Source organism: Amblyomma maculatum, chromosome 1 (assembly GCF_055883805.1).
Source record: "Amblyomma maculatum isolate TAMU_Amacu chromosome 1, ASM5588380v1, whole genome shotgun sequence".
NCBI lineage: Eukaryota > Metazoa > Arthropoda > Arachnida > Ixodida > Ixodidae > Amblyomma > Amblyomma maculatum.
The window spans coordinates 3,502,976-3,522,231 of record NC_139344.1 but is presented as its reverse complement, the minus strand read 5'-3'; positions in this window follow the sequence as shown (position 1 = coordinate 3,522,231).

Below are 19,256 nucleotides of genomic sequence, written 5' to 3'. Positions count from 1 at the left end.
CTTGGTGACCAGGGGGAAGGGGAAGTTGGAATTTAGGGGGAGGTAGGGCAGGGGAAGGTTGCTGACGCCGCAGATAACGCCGCCTTTTCCGCACGAAGCACTATAGGCCCATGCAGGCCTACAGAATAGAGCTGAGGCCGGTCTCCTCCAGATAAATCAGGAGGAGCCGGTGAGCAGAAAGTTGGTTCCGAGCCGGGAAGAGCAATTGCCCTTCCGTATCAGCAGGGAGACCAAGATTCCGGTATCCAGTCAGAAGTTTCTGGCGATGGCCAGCGGAGGCTGTACAGACAAGGAGCAAGTGCCCCAGTGTGCCAGTGTTGCCGCAAGAGGGACAGACTGGGCCGGGAGCTCTGCCACAGGCATACATACGGGACGGAGTCCACGTGCAGCCTATTCGAAGTCGTAGGAGGAGGAATTTGTCCTTCCGTAAAAGTTTGTCAGAGAGCCGTTTCAGATGTTCACCAGCGGCGATACGACGGTCAGGATGGAACGACCTTATTGACATTCTCAAGAGGGGTCTTGAAAAGTCGAAAAGTGTGACATCCTCTGTGACTGGGCGCCGTTGTGCGCCGTTTTGGCCAGGGCATCCGCCTCCTCATTGCCCTGGACTCCAGTATATGTTCTGGAACCCAATGAAGGTCCAGTTGATACCCCGAGTCCTGAAGGGCTAGGAGTCGGGCTCGGAGAATGTTCGCCGAGAGGTTGGTGCCGTGGTGGATAGTCAGCAGCTACAGAGCGGATCTGGAGTCACACAGAACATTCACAGGTCCAGGAGGGGCACTGGAATCAATGAACTGTGCCGCTAGGTGAAGACCGGCTAGCTCAGCGGCTGTTGAACTAGCAGGGAATGACAGGTGGCAGGACCTAGACTGGTCTAGCTGCGGTTCTGTCATGGCAGCAGCTGCTTGGAAGGTAGCGGGACGAACCGAGCCATCCGTAAAGAAGAGTGTAGATCCTCTACACTCCTCTAAGAGGACTGCAGTTGTCTGCTGGAAGGCAACTGCAGGGGTGTGACGTTTGGTGTGGCCATCCGTATCCAAAAAGACAGAAATTGGGGGTCGATTGGGTGGAGGGGGTAGGACTGAGAAACCTGGGATGGGGCCAATGATTTCTCTGTACACTGTATACAGCTTACCAGTACTAGAATGGGATTTGCTGTGCAGCCGTACTAGGAGTGAGGCACCATCTGGAGCATGGCTGAGACGATCAATGTGGGTCAGTCCCCTCTGGGCTAGGAGAAGATCCAGAGGGTAGATACCAGCTTCCGCGAGGGTAGCAGGAATCTGTGAGGACTGAGGGACTCCAAGGAATCTTCTAATCCAGCCCCTTCGAATCGTGTCGAGACGGATGACTCGAGTCGACCGAAGGGAGACTAAGGGAAGGGCATAGAGGATGACCGATGTCGCCGCTGCTTCAAAGAGCTTGATTGCCCAAGTGGATGAGCAACCATTGCCATTTGCAAGGAGATGCTGCACTGCTCTTCCTACATGGTCTAGATGGGGAATGAGGGCTTTGTCCGCAGGGATCCAGGTGAGACGGTCGTCAATTGTGAAACCTAGGTATCTCACCTGGCGTCTCCATGGAACGGGGGTTCCTCCGATATGCAAAGTTGCAAGATGGCGGGAACTCCTTGCTCCTCTGGGATGGTAGACAGGGCCTCAGACTTGGTAGCCGAGAGGGTCAATCCCTTGGATGCTCGGAAGTACTGGACGCCGTCCATTGCCCGTTTCATGGCCTTCCTAGCTAAGACAATATGTCTCTTTGGAGCTCGGATCCAAAGGGCTATGTCATCTGCATAGATGGAGCAGGAGACCTTGCGGATTCTGATCTGCTGAACGAAGTTCGGCAGGCCAGCTAGGACGAGGTTGAACAGCCATGGGCTGAGGACTGATCCTTGGGGAACCCCAGATGTAACAGGACGAGGAGAGCTAAGTTCTTGCCTAACTCGAACTTGGGAGGAGCGATTTGAGATGAATGCCGAGACAAAGCGACGCAGTTTCCCAGTCACTCCAAGGGCATCCAGAGCCTGCTCAATGATGGTATGGGGCAGGTTGTCAAAAGCGGACTGGACATCCAGGAGGACCAGGAAGACAACGTCGCCCGCATATTTGGCTTCCTCAAGGGTGGAGACCACGTCTGCTATAGACTCTGCAGTACAGCGGTGCTTCCGAAATCCTGTCTGCATCTCCAGAAGTAAGTTGGTTGCTCTGGCGATCCATGTGAGTCGCTCCAAGGCAATGAACGCCATGGTCTTGCAAGCTGCAGAGGTGAGAGATACAGGACGGTAGGAAAATAGTTGTTTAGCTGGCTTACGGAGCTTAAGGATGGGGACAACGATGGAATTCCTCCAGTTGTCCGGTAGTATGCCGCTCTCCCATGTGTCGTTGAAGACGGCGAGGAGGCGTGTCTTCTCCGGGGCATCCAGATTACGGAGCATTTGGAGTGTAAGTCCGTCAGCGCCAGGAGCTGATTTCTTCGAGCGGTTGAGGACACGGTGAAGCTCATGAGGGGCAATGGGATCATTGCAGAGGGCAGAGATGGTCTGTGCCAAAGCCGCTGGTGGTGAGGGGGTAGCCCGGAGGGGTGAAGGATTCGCCACTGGAAGTCCAGCGGATGGACTGGACTGGACATCCAGGAGGACCAGGAAGACAACGTCGCCCGCATATTTGGCTTCCTCAAGGGTGGAGACCACGTCTGCTATAGACTCTGCAGTACAGCGGTGCTTCCGAAATCCTGTCTGCATCTCCAGAAGTAAGTTGGTTGCTCTGGCGATCCATGTGAGTCGCTCCAAGGCAATGAACGCCATGGTCTTGCAAGCTGCAGAGGTGAGAGATACAGGACGGTAGGAAAATAGTTGTTTAGCTGGCTTACGGAGCTTAAGGATGGGGACAACGATGGAATTCCTCCAGTTGTCCGGTAGTATGCCGCTCTCCCATGTGTCGTTGAAGACGGCGAGGAGGCGTGTCTTCTCCGGGGCATCCAGATTACGGAGCATTTGGAGTGTAAGTCCGTCAGCGCCAGGAGCTGATCTCTTCGAGCGGTTGAGGACACGGTGAAGCTCATGAGGGGCAATGGGATCATTGCAGAGGGCAGAGATGGTCTGTGCCAAAGCCGCTGGTGGTGAGGGGGTAGCCCGGAGGGGTGAAGGATTCGCCACTGGAAGTCCAGCGGATGGAGGGGGTGTGACTGACTTGGCAAGGAAGTCGGCAAGTTTCTCTGCCAAGTCTTGAAAGGAAATGCCTCTTGCGATGGCTGCTCCCAGGACAGGTTGACGACTGGAGGCAACCTGCAAAAGGGATTTGAGGATGCGCCAGGCAGCAGAGGATTGTCTGGCTGACTGTATGGACCGGCAAATGCTGGTCCAGCTCTCCCGGGAACGGCGATTGGCCTGACGACGGCAGCAAGCATCGATCCTGCGGAAGGCCTTCCAATGTTTGGGATGGTGGGTGCGTTCGGCCACTCGCTCAGCCCTTCGTCTGGAGGCCCTAAGTCCGAGTAGACGAAGGTCCGGGACTGGTGCATAGAGTGGGACTGCACAGGTGATTGTGGAGTTCTTGGTGCAACGTCCATGGAGATCCAGGAAGTCACCTGCAAGTGGGATGTCTAACTCGTTCTCTGAACTCGGCCCATTTAGTAATGGGCTAGAGCTTTTCCCTGCTCCTACCCCTCACAGAAGGGTTAAGGAAGATGGGAAAATGATCAGAGCCCACAGAGCTCTGGCCCACGAATAGTGGCAGGCATCAGAGATAGAGAGCCAGGAAACTAAATGTAGCGTCATCTCCTCCTCCGGCGCCGCCGCTCCTCCTCTCGTATTTCGACCGTGGCTCCACCTACGCGGTAGCACGGCCGGTCTCGAGGGAGAGCGCGCGAGAGAAGCGCGCTCTCCCTCGAGACCGGCCGTGGCGGTACATGGCTAGCGCGCGCTCTCCGGAGCAGGCACCGGTCACGGCCGCCTCCGCCGCTCGCGCGCCGCGTCGTTTTGCATCGGTGGAAAGCGCGCCTCCTCTCCGGCGTTCTCCTTCGGCGTTCGACCCTCCCATTGGCCGAGCGCCTTCACGTGTTTGCACGCGCTTTCCACCGGTGCAAAACGACGCGGCGCGCGCCGATCGAGGTGGCCGTGACCGGCGTCTGCTCCGGAGAGCGCGCCTAGCAGTGTACCGCGTAGATGGAGCCGCGGTCGAAATGCGACAGGAGGAGCGACGGCGCCGGAGGAGGAGGGAAGAGATGGCGCTACTTTTAGTTTATTGAGAGGTTTTAGTTTTAGCATAACCTCCTTTGGTTTTAGGTAGTCCAGCTCTCACCCTAGTGTAACGTGGGGTGTGACGTCACAGCGTCACGTGGGTGCGGCCGCGCTACGCTGAAGGCTCGAAACATAGAGTAGTATTGCTTTCGCAATAAAAGAGCGAAGAAATATTGATAGTGTGTGATTATGGATGTGCAACTTATGACCGCTGCATCGACACTGTGCTGTGCTGACGTGGATTACGACGCTGGTGTGAATCGGCTAAAATATTGGGCGGCTGGTCCTCTTTTTCTGTTTTTCCCTGCGCCTTTGCGCCTTTTACCGTGTTGATAATGCTCGCGGAGAGATCGTAGCTGTAAAGTGATGTCTACGCAGTCTCCCGGACAGGGGAGCGCCCCTTGGTCGGCTTTCATTGTGTATCATGATCTACCTCTGAAAGCGTTCTAACGATCTGGCGTTCGAAACATTCCTGTAGCGCTGGCGCCTAAAGATGGCGGGTTTATCAAAATGACTAACCCGGGGACTGTTCGAGCTGCTCTCCAGGCAGCCTCTTCCCTGTATGACTCGATTACAGAAGTGAGGCAGTTTGGAAGTGGCGGGATACTCTTCCGATCTCCATACCTCAATTGCATTAAGGATCTGCTTAAATGCAATTCATTGGATCGCTTCAGGTGAGCAGCTTCATCCCTTCTCATCTTGCATGCCCAAAAAGAATGGTCCAAGGAATAGACTCTTCTTTAACTCCAGCTGAGACTCTCGACCTTCTTTCGGCGGCTGGTGTGGTAGCGGTGTATCGTTGCAGCCGGGAGGTTAATAATACGCGGGTACCAACAGAGTCAGTGATTGCCATATTTGCGGGAACTTCATGCCCGTCAGAGATAAAAGCATGGTCATTGATCTTTCGTGTGGATAATCTTGAATATAAGCCATTGCCGTGTACTGATTGCTGGCGATATGGTCAAAGTGCTCGTAGTTGTAAGTCCTCCGTGCGGTGTTGCAAATGTGGCGATGGTCATCATTCGTCATCATGTCCACAACAAAACAACAAATGCTGCCTTTGCTGTGGAGCCCATGCTGCAAACTCCTTGGATTGTTCATCTCGAAAACAGGAGCTTCAAATTCTAGAAGTAATAGACAGAAAATGCTGTTCGCGTCGTGACGCTGTAACAGAAGTTCGAGTGAGAACATGGTTATGCAGGTATGTCAGCCCGATCGAGTGCGCCCCTGGATGCATCAATCTCAAAGGCGATAATGACTGCTGTAGAAGCCTCAGTGATTAAAATGGTCGACCGAATAGTTGCTACTGTCACAGAGTGTTTTACTAACGTTTTGGCAGTTCAGCTAACACAAGCCCTGCAAGCAGGAACAGCCCCTGTCATAGCAAACATCCTTTCGAAAAGGTCTCTACTGCTTGAAAGCACTACTGTTGCTTCGGCTCACAGGACTACTACTCCAGATGAGGATGGAGTCATTAATGACGCAGAGATGGCGGAATCAGATGTAATAATTCTAAAATGGTGTGGGTCTCCCATGTCCAACCCTTCTTCTCCGCGGTCCCAACAAAAATCAAAGAAACATCACCATGCATCAAAGTGAAAGGAGAATATTTTGGGGCAGGCAGTTGCGGCTGCCCAGATATCGCAATCATAGGGGTACTAAAAGTTATCCAGTGGAACTGTCATTCAATTCTAACAGCTTCAACAGATTTAGTTTACATTTCTTCACAGTATAATCCACAAATAATTATTTTGCAAGAAACTTGGCTAACAGCTGATAAGCATTTCTATTTACAAAACAAAGTACATCAGGGACTACAACAAAGCTAATTTTCACAAGATAAATACAGAACTTGATAACTTTCTGCAACATTTCAGTCCTCTCGCTCATTATAGAACAGTTGAACAAAACTGGTCCTTATACAAACACAAAATACTTTTTCTCATCGGCAAGTACGTCCCCCTAGTGCGCATTCGGGGGGATGTCAGTAAGCCTTGGTTCTCTAATTCATTGCGCGAACTAGCCAGAAGAAAAAAACGTATTTTTCGAGAAGCTAAGAAAGCAAATTCCCTCCAGAAGTGGTCTTCCTACTTCAAAGCACTACGTGAATACACGGGCCAATTGAAGCGCTCCAAACGAAAGTTTTTTCATCAAGACCTTCTAACTATTCTTCGCGACAAACCGCAAAAATTTTGGAGCTTATTAACCCCGAAACGCTGCCCGCCACATATGACACTGACCAATCCTGATGGCTCACATGTGCCGGGTAACCAGAGCGCCGAGGTCATGAACACGTATTTCGCTTCTGTGTTCACTCATGAACTCACTTCCGACATTCCCTTCCAACCATGCTTTAATTTCTCTGAAATGCAGCCAGTCACAATCACATCCGAAGGCATAGAGAAACTAATAGACAACCTTAAGATATGTAGCAGTCCAAGCCCCGACAATATTTCACTCTTTCGTTTTATAATGCTCTTTTAACAATTATGTTTGCCTTCACTGCTATATTCCAAATGTTCCTCTTGTTTGTGATTTCGTTTTTTTTTGCTCCCCCCTTATGTAATGCCCCGCCTAGGGGTCCTTAAGAGAAACTAAATGATGATGATGATGATTATCATTCATTACGACAAGATCGCCAATCAAAATGAGGAGGTTTAATGATATTTGTCTCTGCAAAATTCTGTCACAGGGCTGAGATTTCTTTCCACCTATCTTCTCTAGATTGTGAGTTATTGGCCCTAGACTTTGAAATTCCAGGGTGCTGTCCGTTTTCCTTAGTGAATGTTTAATTCCCTAGCGGTGTACAAGATACAAAACCCCTAGATCTGCTATTGATTAATTGTCAGAACTCTGTTCTTCTGGGTGGTGATTTTAATTCGCATCATGTGTCATGGAGCTACAAGACAGATAGTTGCGGCAAGCGCCTTTGGGATTGGGTAACACAGAATAACTTTTCCTGTAGAAATTCGGGTTCGGCCACTTTCATAAGAAAACAAACTCAATCTGTGTTAGATTTAACTTTTACCACTACCAGCTTTTTTTTTAAATAATTGGTCGACACTTGATTGTGGCACCTCTAGTGACCACATACCGATTGCTTTTAATGTTAATTGCCCTGTAACTTCAGCGACTTCTCAGTTGAAGTCATTTATTATTTTCATTTAACATTACGCTCTAACCTTGAGTCAATGACTAACGCGTATGAAGAACAAAAATCAAAACGCTTACGCTCGGTGATTGAGGATTGCCATAAGAAGTACGAGATCTTCGTACGTAGTTCAAATGGGAACACTTCAGCTGTTTGGTGGAATTCTGATTGTTCCCGAGATTAGAGACGTATAAAGGCGGCATGGAAAAAGCTTCTCCACAACCAGTGCCCGAAAAACTGGCATGATTATAAAAGTTCATTGCAGCTACTTTTAAACGTACAGTTGTAAAAGCGAAGGACGAGTATGATGTTAGGCATTTCGATTTCCTGTCTAATTCTGGCAACCGAACTGCTCTTTTCGGTTTTTTACGCTCGCGGAAAAAGATTCCGCAATCACAGAATCTGCATTCTCTTATTTTGACTCCCCATGAAGCAATAGACACAATTGAAACAATTGCCAAAGGACTGGAGAAGCGTTTCTCGTCTACACTTCCTTCATGCTCGAAATCTGGGCCCGCTTGCACAAAACAATCTTAAGACTGTCTTAGCTAAGTCCAGACTTAACTGGAGTCTAAAGAATAGGCCACTAGCATGGCCGCTTAAGACTGGAGTCAAGACTGGGCTTCAGTCCTAACTTGAATAAGTCGTTTGTATGATTACGACTCTAGTGCTGTCTTGGTTAAGACACAAGGACGCCAGGTGTCTAAGTAGAGAAATTAGGGAAATACAGGGATGCGCTGGCACTGTCCCTGCTGTAAGATGTACACATTCCGTCAATTTTGCGTTGTGTAAAATCCGTGCCATTGCTTTTTGCGGCTTAATATTGTGTTACGAGGAAAAATGCCCCAAGTGGTTTCTGAGGCCGTTCTGGGAAGCCACTCTGGTGAACATGAACCCGAAGCGTTCGACGTTCGGAACACGAGCCGTCTTAAATAAGCTTGGTCTTTCTAAAGACACCATTTAAGTCTGGACTTAGCTCGGACTTTATCGTGCGAGCTGGCCCTGTAATGCCAATGGATCCAGTTAATTATGATCCTCAAATTTCCGTTTCTGAGCTTTCTCCTATAGTTATGAAATTACTAGTCGTTGCTCCCAGTCCTGATAACGTAACTTCAAAAATGATAGATTCTTTTTTGAGGAGTCATCTGACACGTTATTGGAGGTAGTAAATTATTCCATCAAACATGTTTGGATACACCCTCAATGGAAACTTGCTTAAGTAATTCCTTCACTTAAGAACAAAGGCGGTGCCTTTTCCATTGATAATATTAGACCAATTTCATTAACATCAAACATTGTAAAACTAATTGAAAGAGTCATACTTATACGTATTTCGGACTTCATGAACCAAGAAAATATCCTCAGCCCTTGTAAAATTGGTTTCCGTCAAAAGTGTTCCACTTGGAATGCTCATGCTGACATCAAGAGTCGAGTTCTTTTAGCGCGCGCCAACAAATGCACGCTGCCTTATAACGCTAGATATCGCCAAAGACTATGATAGTGTTGAACATGGCATTCTATTGCAAAAACTAAAAGCTCTTCAGTTTCCACATTATTTAGTAGCCTGGATATTTGCATTCCTCCAAAACCGAGAGTTTTACTGTGCATTAAATGGCGTTCATTCTGGCAGATATAAGCAAGCCAGGGGAGTGCCGCAAGGAGCAGTCCTCTCACCTGTGCTTTTCAACATACTACTCAGCTCAATTCCAGTTAATCATGACGTTCGCATTTACGTATATGCAGATGATATCGCCTTTTTTTGCAGCTGCATCAGATATTGAATCCCATCTCCGCTTACAAACGTACCTAAACTCTATTGAGAATTGGTTGCGTGGCTTGCGTCTCACATTAAATGTGAACAAAAGCGCGGTCCTTGTATTCAATATAAAAGATCCTGTAAGTCTGTCTGTAATGCATCGGCAACAAATAATACCTCAGGTTAAATCATAAAAGTATTTAGGGGTCACTTAATTATGATGATAATCTTTCATGGCAGCCCCAAATTAACCATATTGCTACGAAAGGGGCTCGGGCCTTGGGCATGTTGCGCCGAATTAGTCGTCCCCGGTCTGGAATGGGGAGAAATGTGCTTTTAATGGTTTATGTAATGTATGTGCGTCCAATTTTAGAGTTCGGTTCAGTCTTGTTTTGTTTTCTGGCCCAGCAGCTTATAAAATTCGGCCACGTGTTCTCTTGGAGCGAGAAGCGCTTCGGTTGTATCTTGGACTTCCAAAATTTGTTGCCAACAATATGCTCTACCTTGAAGCCCGGATTCCTCCTTTGATATGTAGATTACAGATTCTAACTGTTCAGACGTACCTAAGAATATATGAATCAAAGTTTCACCGATCTATTTCTATATTTTGCTGTCAACCGACCTCCTTTTTCGGTGTCCATTGACCTAAATTTCACACCCTGCAGGTAGTTATGGCCAAAAAGTTGCTGGACCCTTTAACTATTTTCCTTCCTAGTATTCTACGTATACAAACCAGAGGGACGTCTGTTGAAATTGTCTTTGATGACATATTCCCGAATAATGCTAAAGACTTATCATCCGTTATTCTAAACGGATTATTAGAAGATCATTTAAGAAGTCTTTCTGCTAGCTTAGCAATAGCTACTGACGCATCTCAATGTAATGAAAAGGCGGGTGTGGGTATATATTGTCCGCATTTAGACTGGTCTTTTTCTGTCCGTCTTCCAGGCTTCACCCCAATTTTTGAAGCGGAGTTTCCGGCGGTGGTACTCGCTTTACGGAAATTAGACTCCTCTTTTTCTAAAGTGGCTGTAATTTTTGTCTCTCTATCCTTGTGTTCCTCCCTCTCTTCTCAGTGGATTCTGCAATTGTAAAAACCTTTCTCTCCCTGATCCCTCGACATTTGAAACTTGCACATATATGGTATTGGTACAGGCCACAGCAATGTGATTTTAAATGAATATACTTATAGTTTGGCGGGAGAGTCCCTCAATGGCCCCGTATCATCTATCCTTCCGGCGACAGCGTACATCACCGCAGCGAGGTTTCAGAGAAACGTTCTATTAAATATGCAAACTGGACACCTTTTAACATCGGATGACTACCTGCATCTAAATTATTCTTGGAATAGGAGATTATGTCATTCACGGCAACTTGAGATTTCTCTAACAAGGCTGCGATGCCGCATCCTACCTTTAAATTTCTATCTTTACAGGTCTGGTTTGGCACTTTCTCCAGTCTGCGCATTTTGCGGTGAGCAGGAATCATTAGATCACTTCTTATTGTTTTGCCGCCGCTTCACTACGTTGAGAAGACAGTTGATGGAAAGGTCATTGCAACAGCTTGGCCTCAGTTTAAATAACCCGATATTGTTATCATTTGAAGCCACCATCCTTGGACACAGTCACAGGTCTGTTTTCACTGCCATGCAATTTTTTTACTGGAATCAAATCGTTTGCCTTGCTAAATATTTAAACATCACTTGTTCTACAATTGCAGTGTCAATCTCCCGTATGTGTTACCACTTTTCATTTTACATTTCATTTATTTCCATTTTGGTTTCCTTTCCTCTACCCCTCAAATAACGTTTTTTTTTTCATTAAAGTATACTTCCAAAATTTTTTTTGCTACCCAATTTTTGGCCGATCCCCCTCTGTGGGTATGTGCCATAAGTTATTTGGTCAATAACAACAACAACTTGAAGTGGACGACTTGTGTGGTGAGATAAGCGCGCTGCAGCTTTGATATACGATCTCGATTCAGAGACGAATAAAAAAAAACCTGTGAAAAAGGCTTGCAATGCGGCGATGAAAAGAAAGTAGTGGCAATCCAGATTTTGCTTTCAGTGGCGAAACACTGGTGTCACATGAGTATGAGGAATGAATGAACCAAGCGCCACAATTTTGAACAGATTCCAAGGCAGCGATTAGACATGCTTGCTGTGGATTCCAGATGGCAGATGCGTATTCTAATTTGGGTCTTAGAAGCTATTTAATGCAAGCAATTTTACCTGAGCTGTGAAGCAAGGCGGAGGTGACATTTAAGAAACCTAGTTTTTTGTTTGATGCTGCAATGATACGTTGCTAATAGGATCGCGCCATGATAGATCGTAAGAGACGGTGACTCCTAGGTATTATATGATTGTGTTAGCTCGACGTGTGTATTAGAAACTGAATAATAAAAGAGGGATTTTGAAGACGAGAAAAGGACGTTAGTTTGCATTCAGTAGGGTTGATGGACGTTAACCAGTTACTGCACCAATTTATTACGCCTTTAAGATTTGCGTGTATTGATCATGACTATTGGTAATGGTGCGATAGGTGACGCAATCATCTGCGAACATTCAAATTCTACAGGAAACATGCAAGGGTAAGTCGGTAATATATTTAAGAATAGAAGGGGCACAGATCCTTGCGGAACGCCTGACGTAACAGGGAGGGATTTAGATAGGTGTCCGTTAACATATACTAACTGACGATTGGTTAGAAATTCTTCAATCCATTTTAGTATATGAAGATGTAAGTTTAGCCGCGCAAGTTTTAGTAATAGCCGGCGGTGAGGACCCTTGTCAAAAGCGTTCGCGAAATCTAGAAAAATGGCATCCGTCTGTATTTTACAGTCGAGATTCATATGAAGTCATGAAGAAATAGGGCTAGTTGGGTTTCGCAGGAGAAGTTCTTGCGAAACCCGTGTTGTGAAGGGTGAAAAAAATGGTTTGAATCCAGGAAGTTTATAATTTGTGAGCAGATGACGTGTTCCATTATTTTGCAAGGTACGCTAGTTAATGAGATGGGACAGTAGTTCAAGGGTGAGTCTTTGTTGCCTGATTTGTAGACTGGAACGACCTTACCCTCTTTCCGCATGACCACAAGAACAACAACGCGGTCACAGACAAATCAGGAAAACTGAACTTGTGAATCAAAGCGTCCATTTTTCTGAATAGAATTTATGAGCTCCTGACTAAGGTCTAGGGAAAATTTGCGAAAAGAATGAAACAGCGTTAAGAAGACGGAACAAGCCGGAAGATAAACACTTACTCTGATTGACTGATTGATTAACATTTTATTTTCCACCGATTTGCGAGGCCCCCTACTTCCCTCTCTTGCCACACAGGCCTGAGGAACGGGGGGTTGGATCTCCGGACACTCACCGGTAAAAATGGGTACAAGCGTCCCTCGGCCTGGCGCTCGGCTTCCCTAGGGGCGTGCGCTTGGGAGACGCTCCGTAAACCCCGCTGTGCCCCTAGGGGGCCAAACCTAGTTTCGAACAACTTTGCAGCCTATAATGGTGGTTCATCTTCGTCTTGGTTCTCACTTTGAGCCTCGGCGGCGCAAGCACTCAGGAGTCGTACGCCTGGCGGCTGAGGCCGCCAGGCGTACGACTCCTTACCACTAGCGCTGTTTCATTATTTTCATCAACAGCTAACCAGCCCTCTTCCATGGATATTCAATTCACTCTGGCAGTTTTCAGAAATCCGCCTCTAAACAACTGCCCGCAATTTTTATTGCAAAAGCTATACTACGCCAGGTCTAACCGCTAGCCTGCCGTGTCCGTGTCCTTGGTCCCCGAGCCGGCGCTGCGCCTAACAGGCGGTGTGACGTCTGAAGAAGATGATGATGATTATGACTATGAAAGAAGAAGAATGTTCGGTCACCCGAAGCTAATTCTTTCGCTCCATATTTGGTTCAGCAGCGTTGAACCCTTCGAATTCTTTAATGGCTTATTCACAGCACAGATGTAACCATCATAATCAAGATATTAGTCAGGCTTTTATCCGCCGTGTTCATTCCGAGACAGTTTCTCTATCCAGTCTCTAGCCAACATGCCTTCGTGAGCAATGTCCAAGGCTCGTTTCAGCTGGTAGAGGGAAGTGAGGAGTATGGCATATTGTCATCCGTACTAACCGTGTCAGTTGTGAAGGGCAAGAAGAAGATCGTGCGGAGTGCGCGTGGTTCTGGGCCACCGCTGCTCTGCCTGGTCGAGCGCCTGTTCTCTGTCTCCTGCGCCTCAGCGCCCCAACCTCTTCCTTTGACCCTGTCCTTCTGGACTGCCGTCCGGGTAGTGAAAGAACCCGTGACATTCTGGTGGAAACGCGGGGTAAATGCAGCACAGCCCCTCATCGCCCGCTCTTCTCCGCCCCCAAGTCTCAGCCGCCGCCCCTTCGACGAGGAGGCCGAGATACGTGCCAGCCGCCGAATTCAAGGACTTGCTCCCGAATTTGGTCTGTTGCCGAACTCCGGTTCTCCACGACTTAAAATGGCCCGGAGTACCACAACCTAATGTCAGCAGACGGACTCGTTTCTCGCACCGTCCGTGATATATCTACCGATGACTCCTCGTACGGCTGCCACGTTCCACGGCCATTCCTCCGAAGATGTAGAGGAGCTGGCTGGAACAGTATGAACGTGTGGCCCACCACAATGGCTGGAATGCCGAAAACTGTCTACAGAATGTGTATTTTTGCCTGGACAGTACTGCTCGGCACTGGTTTGAAAACCGTGAGGCCTCCCTTACATATTAGGATATCTGTAAGGAAGAGCTGCGAAGGACGTTAGCCAATCAATATTGGCGACAGCGAGAAGAAGACCTTCTGCAAACAAAAGTACAACGACCTGATGAAACAGTGACAATTTTTGTTCAAGACGTCTTCAAGAGGAAAAAAAATGCGCGCACTCATGCGGAGCGTCAAGAGTGACATTTTCGGCGGGTTTATTCGAGAGCCGACTACAGAGGCACAATTTGTAACAGAGGCGACGAACATCGTGCGAGCCCTGATAACGCGAGCCGACCATTATCGTCGCCTTGCTGGAGACACAGGCCTTGCTGGAGGTCCCAGCGTTTCGAACCTTTCAAAAGCTTTCCGGTCGATTCACTCGACACCGCAAACCTGCGCGAGATCATCCGCGAAGTTGTACGCGAAGAGATACGGCAGCTGCTTCCACCTTCTGATAGTACGGCATCCAGCGCCCTCACGGACGCTGTCCGCGAATAAGTACAACGTGCCCTTTATCCACAGTGCTCCGTTGCTTCTTCACCTACTCAGCCCGTCGAGACATACGCGTCCGTCGCTAGTCGCCCGCCGCCGCAGCAGCCACCACCGCCACCTGTTCGCCGTCAATACTTGCCTACACAATCCCGTATCCCTGCGTACAATCTTCGTCCGCAGCAGTACTGGATGAGCAAGGTCGACGCGTGGAGGACAACCGACCAACACCCGCTATGCTTCCACTGCGGAGAAGCAGGCCACGTCTACCGTCGCTGCCCTTACAGCGAGCTCGGTCTCTGCGGCTTCCAGCGGAATGCTCGCCGCCCGGAGTTCGGCGAGCAGCCCCGTGACATCACGGAATATCGGCGCCGTTTACCACCACCCGACCGGTATTCACGTCGCGACCTTCGCTCGCCACCGCCCCGCCGGTATACGATTCTCCCCTTCGCAGCAATCGGCGGGAAAGCCTGTCCCCTCGATGGAAAAACTAAGCCCGGCGACGTCTGGAGGTGGCGTTTCCGAACCCGTTCCTATTAAAGAGCCTCCACGTGCCTCACCCAGCTCCCCCACGCGAACCGACAACCAACCCGACGACCTTCCCGACGAACTTCCCGACGAGCTTTCCGACGAACTTCACGACGAACTTCCCGACGGAGCTTCCGACGACGGTCCCGGCACAATGTACAATAATCTTGATGTGATCGACGGATACGACGCGTCGGCACTCGTTGACACCGGTGCAGACTATTCTGTTACGAGTGGAGAGCTATGCCGCCGACATCGCAAGGTAACGACGCAATGGGTGGCCCCCTGGAGGTCACCTCGTGAGACCAATCGGCAGATGAACTGCTCGTGTTGAGATTAACGGCCTCAGGTGCTCGGTCACCTTCGTTGTAGTGTTGAATTGTTCTAGAGACATTATTCTCGGCATGGATTTTTTGAGCGATTGTAGCGCTGCAATCGACTTTACCAACCGCCGCCTGACGCTTCGTTGACCTCGATATACCTCGGCTGAAGCAAGGCCCCAAGTTTGCACGGTACGCATCTTGGCGGAGCACGTGACTTTACCGCCTCAGTCTAGCGTGTTTCTGCCTATCATGTCCGACCATGTTGCTTCCGGCGAAGTTGTGCTGGAAGGAAGTGCTCAGCTGCTTTCTGAACGGGGTATTGGCGTTGCTCGAGGTCTCGCGTAGCTGGAAACTGGCCGCGCACACGTCCTTGTCACCAACTTTCGCGGCACTCCACAGCACCTTACGAAAGGCACGGCTTTTGGTTCCATCGAGAGCATTACCGCCCCTATTCAACTTGTTGCCTTGTCCGAAAGTGCTTTCACTCCCTTCTCTTCGCAGCAGAACGGTGCACCTTTGGGTGTAAGCATTGCACCAAATCTCTCTGTGAGCGAGAGCCAAATTGATAGCGCTGTTTGCGGAATTCCAAGACTTCTCCACGTCATCCGAAGTTCGCCAAACGACCATTGCCAAACACAGAATAATTACCGATGACGCTGCCCACCCTGTTTTACCGGGTTTCTTTCAAAGAACACGAAGTTATTCAGAACCAAGTGCAAGAAATGCTGGCCGACGACATAATCCAACACTCGCACAGCCCATGGGCAGCTAAAGTGGTACTAGTAAAGAAAAAGGATGGCACTCTTCGATTCTGTGTTGACTATCGCCGCCTCAACAACGTCACCAAGAAGGATGTTTATCCACTTCCTCGCATTGATGACGCACTTGATCATCTACGACATGCCCGTTACTTTCCATCCATCTATCTGAAAAGTGGTTACTGGCAAATCAAAGTTGATGAGCGTGACTGCGGGAAGACTGATTTTATCACCCCGGATGGTCTGTATGCGTTTAAAGTGGGCCTCTGTACCGCCCCAGCAACCTTTCAGCGCGCTATGAACACCATCTTGGCTGGACTGAAGTGGCAAACTTGCCCGGTCTACCTTGACGATGTTGTAATCTTCTAAAGCACGTTCTCCGATCATCTTCTTCGCCTGAAAGCAGTACTACAAGCTATAAGAAGCGCAGGCCTCACTCTAAAGCCAACAAAGTGCACGTTTGCTAACGGTGAACTAAAATTTCTTGACCACGTCGTCAGTTGGTTGGTTGGTTGGGAACTTTGGGATATTCACGGGGGGTGGGGGGGAACCGGACACGGGTTATGCCGGCCTAATATCGCGGCGGCACTCTTGGTGTCCGGGGGGTGGGGAAGTGGGATGTTGGGAGGGGTGGGGGGGGGGAGATCGCCTTGTCGTCGTGGCCCGCACCAAGCAAATAGCCCGGTGAGCATCGGCAGGTCGGTGGTCCGGTGCGCAGCCTCCGGTGCAGCAGCGCTTCTGGTTGTTCCAGACGAAGCCTGGTACTGCGCCTCTGCGAGGCACAGGAAGGACTGCTGTTGACAGCAGGACGCCACGGCGATTGTAGCAACCGCCGCAGCAGGAGGGGACCGCGATAGACTGCTGCCAAGGCAGCAGCGCGGCGGGTGGCGCTGAGGTGACCGTCAGTAGACAGCGCGCCGAGGCCCGCGAGCAGGGAGCCCACGGGGAGCTGTCCCGGAGTATCCAGGTAGCAGCAGGAGGGGGTGCCAGGATTCACAAGAACACGTGGTCCATGGCGGCGAGGTGGAGCCGCCTCGGTGCACACAAGTGGTGCTGCGAGGACGGCGGATGGCTTGCACGTGGCAAGCATGCTGGCTTGGCTGGAAGCGCGAGCGCAGCGAGGACTGCGGCATCACAAAGATGTCAGCAGGGACTCACCGCGACGACGAAGTCGGGCGGCAACTGGGGGGGCCGCCGGGAACTGCTGCAGCACCAGCAGCGCGGCGGGTAGGTCGCCGGATCCACAGCAACACGTGGTCCGTGGCTATGGGGGGAGGCAGGGTTCTCGCGCCACGAGGGTGCAGCGAGAGTTAGCCAGGGTGCGTCCCAGATCCAAGGAGCTGGGACGCACCCTGGCTAACTCTCGCTGCACCCTCGTGGCGCGAGAACCCTGCCTCTCCGCAGGTGTCCGTCCAGATCCCGATAAAACAGCCGCCGTCGCCTCCTTCCCCCACACCATCGGTCAAGAACACCGTGCGGGGGTTTCTGGGCCTTTGCGCTTACTATAGGCGCTTTGTTCCCAATTTTTCTCATGTCGCTGCACCACTTACTCATCTCACGAAAGAGAACGTCGCCTTCCAGTGGTCGGATGAACAGCAGCGTGCATTCGACCGCCTTAAACAAAGCTTACACACCTCCCTTGTACTCGGGCACTTTGACCAGAACGCCGAGACAGAAGTTCATACAGACGCCAGAAACAAGGCCCTCGGAGCCGCGCTCATTCTGAAACAGAACTGGACCGAGCGTGTAATCGGTTACGCAAGTCGAACATTATCGAAGGCAGAGACTAACTACTCGACCACTGAAAAGGAATGTCTCGCGGTAGTTTGGGCGATTAATAAGTTCAAACCCTACTTGTACGGACGCCCACTTCAGGTGGTTATCGACCATCACTCTCTATGTTGGCTCAGCACTCTGAGAGACCCTTCAGGGCGACTTGCACGGTGGGTCCTTCGATTGCAAGAATTCGGTGCTACTATACTCTAAGTCCGGTCGCAGGCACACAGATGCCGACTGCCTCTCGAGACCCCCCATAGAATCAGAATCTGGCGGTCAAGACGACGAGTATGAAGACGCTTTTTTGAGGCGCCATAAGCACGGTCCATATGGCAGCGCGGCAGTGACACGACACTGAACTCTGTGAAATAATCGCCCATCTGGAAAGTCAAGAAGGCACCATTCCACGCGTCTTCTTGCGCGTTCTACCTGCATTACGCCTTCGCAACAATGTGCTATGCAAAAAGAACTTCGCAGCGAGTGCGAGCTAGGTATTGCCTACTGGTTGTTCCGGCTGACCTGCGTAATGAAAATATGGACGCCTGTCATGACGACCCAACATCCGGACATTTGGGATACAGCCGAACACTTGTACGAATTCTTTTTAAGTATTACTGGCCTCAACTTGCTAATACAATTCTTCACTATACCAGGACCTGCCGCGAATGTCAAAGGCGTAAGACTCCGCTCGTACAACCTACAGGACATCTTCACCCCATCCCGCCGCCTATGACTCCATTCCAGCAAGTAGGCATGGACCTGCTCGGACCTTTTCCTACGTCCAACTCGGGAAACAGCTGGATTGCTTTTGCCACGGATTACCTCACGCGGTATGCTAATTCACGAGCTTTGCCTTCTGCAACCGCGGCTGATGTAGCGAAGTTTTTCGTCGAGTCCATCGTTCTCCGTCACGATGCTCCCGAAGTCTTGATCACTCGGTGCCGCGTTTGTGTCCCAGCTAATGGCAGAGATCTTGCGTTTAAGCAACACGCACCACCACAGAACTACTGCATAGCTCCCCCAAACGGGCTCACTGAGCGCCTTAATAAGACTATGGCCGACATGATATCAATGTGTGTGGACGTCGAGCACCGTACATAGGACGGCATTCTTCCCTACGTAACTTTCGCTTATAACACCGCAACTCAGTAAGCAACCGGGTTTTCGCCGTTCCGCCTGGTGCATGGCCGAGAGGGGATTGCCATGCTTGACGCCATGCTTTCGCATAAGCCCGAGGCCTACTCTTACGACGATGTCCAACTGGTAACCCAGCATGCGGAAGAAGCCCGACAGTTGGCACGACTACGCATCCAAGACCGCCAGCGCGTTGAAGCACGCAGGTACAACCTCCGGCATCGTGAGGTTCATTTCGAACCTGGTGATAAGTCTGGGTGTGGACTCCCGTTCGCCGTCGTGGTCTCGGCGAGAAGCTCCTAAAACGCTACTTTGGCCCATACGAGGTTGCTCGTCATATAAGCGATATGAATTACGAGGTGCTTCCGATTGTTCCGAGCACATCTT